Genomic DNA, 9,381 nt, shown 5'->3' with positions numbered 1-9,381 from the left:
ACAAAACAAAAAATTCATTAAAATACAAAAAATATATATATATCGTGAAAAATGGTTGCCGTTATAAAGAATTTATTTAATCTGGAAGTTGTCTCCCGCGACCTAAATATTTTCTTCCTCAGTCCTAAAAGATTGCTCCCGAATTAAATTCTAACCCGTCCTTCTTTATTAATAACAAGATCAATTGAAGTGGTAAGTATGTGTTTCCTACTTTCCTTCTCAAAAGCATTGATCCTGAGTTAAAGAAAAAACATACAAGTGTGTCAACAGTGTTCCCCAGTCCTCTGGTAAGTCTGAACAAGGCGAGAGAAATGACCATTTTTAATCCGTAGCAGGACTTCAGGATTATCAAACTCCACCACTCTTCCCCGATCCATAACCAAGACTTTGTCATAGTCCATGATGGTGTTCAAGCGATGGGCGATGGTAATCACTGTAGAATCTTGAAATCTGTTGCGTATAACTTCTTGAATCAGACGATCTGTTTTGTAATCCACATTAGCAGTGGCTTCATCCAGTATTATAATCTTGCTTTTCTGTAACAGCGCACGCGCTAAACAGACCAGTTGACGCTCGCCAACACTGAAATTGGTCCCAGATTCTTTCAACTTGTACTCTAGTTGTTCAGGTAATTCTCGCACCAGGGTCTTCAACGGTACTTCTTCCAAGGCGCTCCACAGGTTATGATCTTCGTGCAAATAGAATGGATCTAGGTTCCTTCTGAGGCTGCCGCTGAAGAGGACAGGATCCTGAGTTATAACAGCCATGGATCTGCGAGCCGCCAGCAGATTGAGATCTTTGATGTTGACATTGTCTATGATCACCCGTAAAAGAAAGTACAATGCATTTGAACAATTTTGTTTCATCACTTTTCTGGCATGGACTAAACATGAAAGAGTCCAACCTCTTGTGCTCTGTTGGCACTATGTTGATGTTCGCACTTATAAAACTAGCCCATAAGACTTAGGATACAACAAGGAATGCGCCTGCAGGTGCACAACGTTCACATCCCCAGAGCTGTTATCCGTGAGGTCAACGTTCCGGATCGAGCGCACTGGCTAGGGCCAATGCAAGTAGTTCCCAAATCAAGAACCTCCGCTTTCTTCGCAACCTCAGAAATTTGAAACAAAAAGGGTTATTATTGGTTATTACTACTGCGCCTGCGTGTCATCCTGGTCCCAGACAGAGCTCTCGATCCGTGGCGTTGGCCAAAAGGATCACAGCTCTTAGAACAAGAATGGTTGGGAAGGCTTTTATGAGAAAACGAACACCCAGGAATCATGAAACAATAATGTCGAGACTTATTAACTCCAAAGTTTGGTCATTTTCAAGCGTTTTCAAGAGCTTCCAGCGACACCAAAATATGTTGCTGCCAACAACAACGTTTCGGTGGGTCTTAACAAGAAGACAAGAAGAAGACAATTCTTACTCTGCCTTCTGGCTCTGGCATTCGGAACAAAGCAGCCACCAACGACGATTTTCCAGCTCCAGTGCGACTTACTACTCCAAATTTTTCCTTAGCAGCGATGCAAACGTTTACGCCGTTCAAAATTGATGGAGCCCCTTCCAAATATGTCAACGACAAGTCGTGTAATGCCATGGAGCCCGCTGTTGGCCAGTCTTCAGGAGGTCGGGTTTCTGAGGAGTATCCAGGCTCTGGATCGATTTCAGTGTAGGTGAACACTCTTTCCACTGACGTCATGTAATTCTCTGTCTCCGACGCGTGATAAATGCCAAACTGTGCAGCTTCTAATGTCTCCAATGCGAATGCCAGAGACATTCCTGCTAACGCTGCAAACATGATCATGATATATATGAGCATATTGATGAAATTGTGCTGCGCATCTCTAGCTAGTATAGGGAAAACAAGACGTGATTCTTGATGGGGGACTTTAATCTCAACCTTTTAAAAATCCTTTCTGAAAGGGCAAGTAACCGATCCGCAACTTCTAATTCTTCTGTAAAAATACTTTGCCTCAGCTCTTCGTAGGGAAGTTCTTCAATAAATCGTTTGAATTCATTGCGCAAAATGCATGTAAAATCATCCGCCATGATGGAGGACTAAAAAGAGACTGCGAACCAACCCTTTGCCAAGCGACCGCCCCTGCACCTTTCAGGATTGCATGACAAGTTTTATATAATCGTGAAAAGTTTTATATTTTTCAACAAGTTTTATATATTTTGTAACAAGTTTTAATTGTGCACTATAACCTTAATACTAAAATTAAGAAGTTTTATTCATAAAGCAAAATGTTTTATATATTTAATGTAAAGGTTTACATATGGTAAGAAGTATTTTTGATACAAACGGCATTCCATAGATACTCACCTGGGCTTTGTGTAGCCAACATAGCTCCAACTGACACAGATGTCACCAAAACGATACTTATTAAATCTCCACGGAAACCAAGCCAGCGGTTTGATGTCAGTAGCATTATCAAGGCTGATGTGTTTTTGTCTTGGTAGCTATAAAAAAAATTGTCGCAGAAAAAAAATGTGTTTGCCTTTGCTTTCTCTTATTGCCAGTAGTTTAGAGGCAAGGTGTGTTCAATAGAAACATATCCGCGAGCGGGTCTACAATTAGATGTTCATCATACTGTAGGGAAACTATAACCATTTCATGTATGTCAGGAACAATTATTTTAACTTGTCGACATGCAAACCGGAATGAAAATATATGAATTGAACCTACTCACATTCGTCAGCATGTCATACCGATCGCTCCAATAAACTTTAAGTGACTTACTCGAAAAATCTATGCAGGAAAGCATCTTCCATCTTTGATGAGCGAATTACTTCACATCCTACTACGGTATCGGCAATGAGGGAATAAACAGGGCTACAAGTCACTGCCTCGAGCCTCCTGATTTCCCGAGAAGATTTCAAATAATACTTTGCAAGGTAGATAAACAACATTGTCAGTGGAACACAAGAGATAAATAACCACACGTTTACTACAGCAGACAAGATGGTGGCACTGAAAAAGTATAAACAACAAGCACTGCAGTGAGAGATTGTGGAGGAAGCATGATGTCCATACTACCAATGTCTTTAGAGAAGCGATTTAAGATACGACCAACCGGGTTTGTGTCAAAGAAGATGACTGGTGCTTCAATAACTGCTTTAGTCATCTTGTTATGAAGATTTTCTGATGCCTTTAAAGCTGTCAGATAAAAGCAAAATGAGGATACAACTGTAAACACCAAGGACAATGTGACAATGGATCCATACACTAGGAGCGTGGTATAGTCCTTCTGTTTTTCTTTTGGCATGTCGATCATTCGTGAAACCCACCAATACGGAGCGATCCATAAAACTGAAACAACAACATACAAACAAATTATTTATTTGATTCAACGGTGTCTAGTTATTGTTGGTTTACGAGAAGTGGTTTACTATAAAGGTAATTAATTAATTAATTAATTATCTTATAATAAAAATAGAACTGAGTGGAGTACAATTCTGCCTGTAATTGTACCACAACAAAATCGGACGACCTCGTAGCACGAGTCTGATTTGTATAATTACGAGCATGCTTACAGACCGAATTGGACGACAAAAAGTTCTCTTACCAGTGCATCATAACAAAAACAAAATCAAAAAGCAGCACAACATATTGCTAGCGTTTTTCATTCTAGACGTGAAAACAAACAAAGAAACAAATCAAAAACAGGAAGTCCCATCGAAGTCCTATTACAGCGCCCAAGGCGCATGACGATTACTGTAATATTACGCTGTCATGTTCATACCTTGGGCGAAAGCGAAGAAGCAGGCAAGGCTAAAAATAAGACCAGTCGAAAGAGAGGCTCTAAAGTATTTCCAATACAATCGCCATTTTACAGTCCCAACCATTCGATCCTCTTCCTCTTCTTTTAGATCCACTCTCTCTCCAAGTTTATGGACAATATTGACGCTCTTAACAGCTTCATCTTCACCAAAAACGTTTGCATGACCATCTATGTCAGTCTCTTGACTTCTTTGAGAAACAATAGACAAATTTCTCATCCTTTCTTTCTCCATGTGACCAAAGGTACCTTGGTACTCTACGGAACCATTGTGAAGTACTACAACGTTGTCTGTATGTTGGAGGAACTGTGATTGGTGTGTCACCAAAATACGCACCCTCCCAGCTAGAAATCCGTCAATACATTTTTCAAACAAATGTTTGCCGACTTTGGCATCCACTGCACTGAGAGCATCATCTAGTAAGTAGATATCAGCATCTGAGTAAATTGCTCGTGCCAGACTCACTCGTGCACGCTGACCGCCACTCAGGATTACTCCACGTTGCCCTATCTCCGTGAGATCACGTTTTGGAAATCGTGATAGATCTTTTCCTAGGTCGCAAACTTCGATGATCTTATTAAACTTTTCTCCCACGAAAGGCATACCAAATACAACGTTCTCTCTCACCGTGCCAGAATAGACCCAAGGCGTTTGGGAGACGTAAGCCATTTTTCCAGTACAAGACATTAGACCAGATGATATTGGAATTTCCCCCAATATGGTCATCAATAAAGAAGTTTTGCCACTCCCTACTGGTCCAGTTATACCTATAAGTTGCCCACTAGAAGCTTGCAATGAAACGTTTTGTAATGCTGGGCGATCTGACGAATAGTTCCACAAACTGGAAATGTTTTCAAGCACAGCTTGAGGTTGAACAGCTTGGAATTCCTTTATCCTTTGAAGACTCATCAAGGCTGGTTTTTCTGCTTTGAAACTCTCTGTTCTAACTAAGTGTGGTTTATATCTCCTGCCTTTAAAATAAACTTTTAAAGGAGACATATTCTGTCGTTTGCTTATTTTAGATTCGATGACTGGTTTCGTTTCCAACAACTTCTGCATTCTTCTTAATGCAATCATCGAGTCTGCAATCCATATTAAACTGTCTCCAACAAAGGCTGTTACAAAATACTTGATATTCGCTAAAATTGAAAGCAGTGTGAACACCGTGAATGATGTCAGGCTGTGTTCGGTGAAAACCAGTGTTGCAACTGATAGAAACCCTGCGATGGTGTGGCTAATGAAGAACAGGACGTAGATAGTGGAGATAAAAAACCCACGGACACGAATCAGAGACATTTCTTTTCTGCAAAATAGTATTTTTGTTCATAAGAGTTCAAGTAGTCAGATCGTCAACCTTCCTTTTAAAATTTTGAGCACACGGTGCTCTCGCATATAAAAGAGTTCATTTTAAAACAACTGCTGTAATAGTCTCTTGCACTGCATGCACTCTACCTTAATGAATGATACGGGTAATTCACTTGAAACTTTATTTTCACACTAAACGGACCAAACGCTGTTGTAATTTCATGTCAGCTGGCTGGTTTATGACAAGATACTATGGGCGTCATATTTACTTGCTACCCTGCCCAACCCTTTATGTTCCTGCATGGTGTAGCTCAGGCATGGCCAAGAGGCTGAGGGTTGAAAGAATTTGAAAGCCCTGTTCTACCACATGCTAACCCTGCGATGATGTAGCATCAATGTTAGGGACAGAAAACTTGAAAAGCGGAAACTAGCAGACCAACTAGGTTTGTGGGTGGGGTTGTAAGTGAATAACCCTCTTTCATAGATGATTAACATTTAGTGTGAAGGTGAATGGGAGGTGGTCAGTGCATGCAATAAGCGTGAATCCTCTTTAATGCAAATTGTTCAAACCTTCCGACTTCAAACTAACAAAGTAACATTCTTGTTAAACAATAAACTAACAGAAACTACTAACCGTCTCAATTGTGCAACCAGTTTCCTGAAGTTTCCCTCCCAAGCGTACATTTTCACCAAACGGATCCCAGGAACAATCTCTTTTATTATCTCCAATCTTCTATCAGTTTGTGTGGCAGCTTTAGCGCGAATCGTTCCAGATTTATGAGCTGCTAGGGTATCATAGACAATGACTAAGACGAAGAAGAAAACTCCTATCAGAGCTTGCTAGGCTACTAAATACCATAGAAGAATCAAAGCAAGTATTACATCCAGGATTGCAAATGACGCATTGAAAGCATGATGTCCCAATTTCTCAATGACTTGGGCGTCGTTGGAAACAAGATTAATTGTGTTTTCCGAAACGCTGTCTTCTAAGACACATCTGTTAACAGAAAGAATCTAAAAAAACGAAAACAAAAGATACAAAACACTTTGTTACTTACTGTACCTAGCCTGCGGACACAGACGTATTTGCGGTCGTAGCTTCTCTCCCTTCCCCGAGAGTTACTTTTCGGGTGGAGAGAAGCGACGACCGGAAATACCGCGTCTGTGTCCGCAGGATATTACTTATCATCCCGTGTCTTATCACTGGGCGTTGGAAAGAAGTTACAACTATCTTTTCCATTAATTTCTTGAATTCTGAAGAACAGGTTAAATCTTCTTAAGAGAAATCCGTTAACGGATTTTCCAATGCTAATATAGAATCGTCAAGGCAATTCAGGCTTTTTTCTGCTTTTGGAACATTTCACAGACGGTAGTAACTGGTCTGCATGAGTACATTCCAGCGGGCACATGACCCTATGTAGAGTCTCTGTGATGTTATTTTGGGTGAAAGAAACAACCATACACTGACCGCCAATTCAATTATTATAACGTGCTTGGAAAGGAGAAAACTAATGTCGATTACTCAAGACGAAAAGTTTAAGGGCGATGGTGACAATTTAACGAAAAAAGATTGATCTTACGTTCCTTTGAGCTTTTCAAACTTTGTAAAGAGTTCCACGAGTATTTTCTTACTTGATTTAAGACTAACCCCAATAATTTTTTTTAGTCATATTTAATAAATATATATACCTTTTTGTAAACCAGACCAACAACAGCCACTCTGAATCTAACTGAACACATTTCTCCCTTGAATAACCCGTGCGTTGCAAATATATTTCGTGCAACTGAGGTCACAGAAATACAGACCACAAAAGGCAGGGAGGATGCATAACTTATTTCACTGCTACCTGAAGAAATGCTTTTCAAGAAAAGCCAAACCATTAAAGGGAGGAGATTCATTGATAATGAATAAAATATTCTCAAGAGAGCCAAAATAATGTATTCTCTGTAAGGAATTATCCTCAGCATGGCCCTCCATAAGCGAGGCTTTGTTCGTGTTTGTTGGGACCATCGCACTTCTGCTGACCACTCCCTCTCCAAGAAATCAACAAGGTCCTTTGCTTGAAATGAACGTTCCAGTGGAAACAAGTGCTTCTCCTCCAGAGGATGCTTACTGCCCAGTTTTAGAATATCACTCAGCCATGAGAAAGTTAACAATGAAATAAACCCTGCTGTCTGTCTTGGGTTTTTATTTGAAGCGTCTTCCATAACTCTTTCTTTAGTCGAACTCATTGAAAAAATATAGAAACAAAGATTACTCGAGAGTTTCTGCTATGAATTTACTTTAAAGTCTAATGGGTGAAATCATGTTGTGGCCCCAGTAGTTCAAAAGGTGGATAGCGCAATCCACCGGAGAAATCACTATCCAGTAGATAAGTATAAGGGAAACGAACTGCGCTATCCAGTGGATAGAAATTTATCCGACGGATATATTTCTGTTTAGGGAAGGTGTGCAGAATAATAACTTTCACCCAACTATAGCCGAGAGAAAAGGGAAGAACTTGAAAACTTCTGTGATCTGTCCGACTTGTTGCATTTAACTATGAAATCAATCCCCTTCCTTTTAACCCTTCGCAAACGATATATGAGTTGGGGGACACTGATTTCCATTTGGAATTTACTATTTATGAAAGTCACCTTAATTCTCCAAGGCCAACCTGACTATAACAGTGTGTCAATATCATGTCCACACTGACACACAAATCTGTAGTTTGACGCGTGCCATTTATGAAAAGTACGGGATAGTGCGCAGACTAGAACTGCGCAGTTAAGAGCTCATTGTTTTAATACTCCGCCATGTCTGCAAATGTAAACATATATTAAGTTTGTGCGCGGGCGGTATCTGTTCGGTCATCCTAGCACAACTTCAACCTTTTCGAAATTACAAAGGCTTCGGTATTACTTTCCCCAAAATTTTAGATGCAATTTACAGTTTTGCGAAAATGAGAATTTTTCGAATTCCTCTTCGAATCAGAAAATTAGTTTTCCTTTTTCTACGAAAAAAAGCTTGTATTTGGGGGTGAAATGCGTAAACTTAAACTTCAGGAAATCTTAGAGACAGGCTACGAAACAGTGACTGGGTGCCCCTGGTACCTACGGAAGGCTTGCTTTGAAATTTAGTTTGCTACAACGAATGGCAATAATTTTGTCTTAGGAAAATACTAAAAGGAAAAAGGAAACGGCCCAAAAGGAATTAATTAGGCTTACTAATAAACCATTATAGAATGCAGTCATTTGCAGCAGTGCATATTGCAAATTGATGAACCCAAGAGTGGTTTGTCAGTAAGTCTGATTAACCTTTTTTGCATTCGCAGTTTTCTATAACGGCGTTATTGCAATTAGGTGTAACTGCAGCAAATTATGCAGGCATGATTGATTTCTTGCAACCCAGACCTAAGGATAAAACAATCGCACAGTCATGGTGATGAGTAGCTTAGCTCGGATGACTAACCAGTGACCCGAGTATATTTATTAAAAATATCCGTCTTTTCGAATTCTTTCGACAGTAGTCAACATGCATTCTGAATGAAAAGATGTCAATTTTGTCAGATCACGGCTTTAATAAGAGGTTAAATTTTTATCTAATGGTTGTGCATATTTAAATGTTTTCAAAACGCCCTCGAGCGTTACCAAGCATAGTATATTTACTATTTCAGCAATGCACCTTTTTAAAGTAACTTTGATGCAATACTCTCTTCTAAGCTTCCCCAATTTTGCCAGCTCATTCGACTGTGTACTGGCGTACTGCTCATCAGACAAGAAGAATTTTGTGAAAAGTTATGTAACCTGAGTAATACTTTTTCATTTCTTCCAGTGCTACGCTCCTGAATAAATAAAGGGCCCGGCATTACAGTTGCAGTTCTAAATGAAAACTAATTCCTTCTTATATGAAAAATAATTGAAGAAACTCACCTTGTACAACTTAGAAAGACAGCACATTCTGTATTGTATGCAGGCGAATTTACATGTAAATCCAAAGGACATACTCATCCGGAACCAAAACTCGTGGTGTTCAGAACTTGCCTTTGTATTCCCGGACGGCCTACAATCACAGACAAAATTAGTTGGGAAGGTTGTACAACTTAACAGTAGTCCGTTTTAATCCTGAAAAAACAGAGTTTTCTCTTTTGCTAAATATCCCCCGTCCCCCCTATTCAATGTTGGGATATAACAGAACAATTGCGCGCACAAACATTAACGTTTTGATCAACATTGGGCCAGGGGTGGGGGGAGGAAGAAAAAGAAGAGGTAAAAAAGGCAACCTTCCCAACACTTTTGACGATGATTGTA

General features: G+C 39.8%; 1 pseudogene; it reads right to left on the bottom strand.

Moving 5' to 3' along the window:
- Window positions 1–209: 209 nt before the first annotated feature.
- LOC140942297 (ATP-binding cassette sub-family C member 4-like) lies at window positions 210–7,313 on the bottom strand (annotated as a pseudogene).
- Window positions 7,314–9,381: the final 2,068 nt, after the last annotated feature.

Source organism: Porites lutea, chromosome 6 (assembly GCF_958299795.1).
Source record: "Porites lutea chromosome 6, jaPorLute2.1, whole genome shotgun sequence".
Lineage (NCBI taxonomy): Eukaryota > Metazoa > Cnidaria > Anthozoa > Scleractinia > Poritidae > Porites > Porites lutea.
This window is presented reverse-complemented; position numbering and strand designations above follow the sequence as displayed.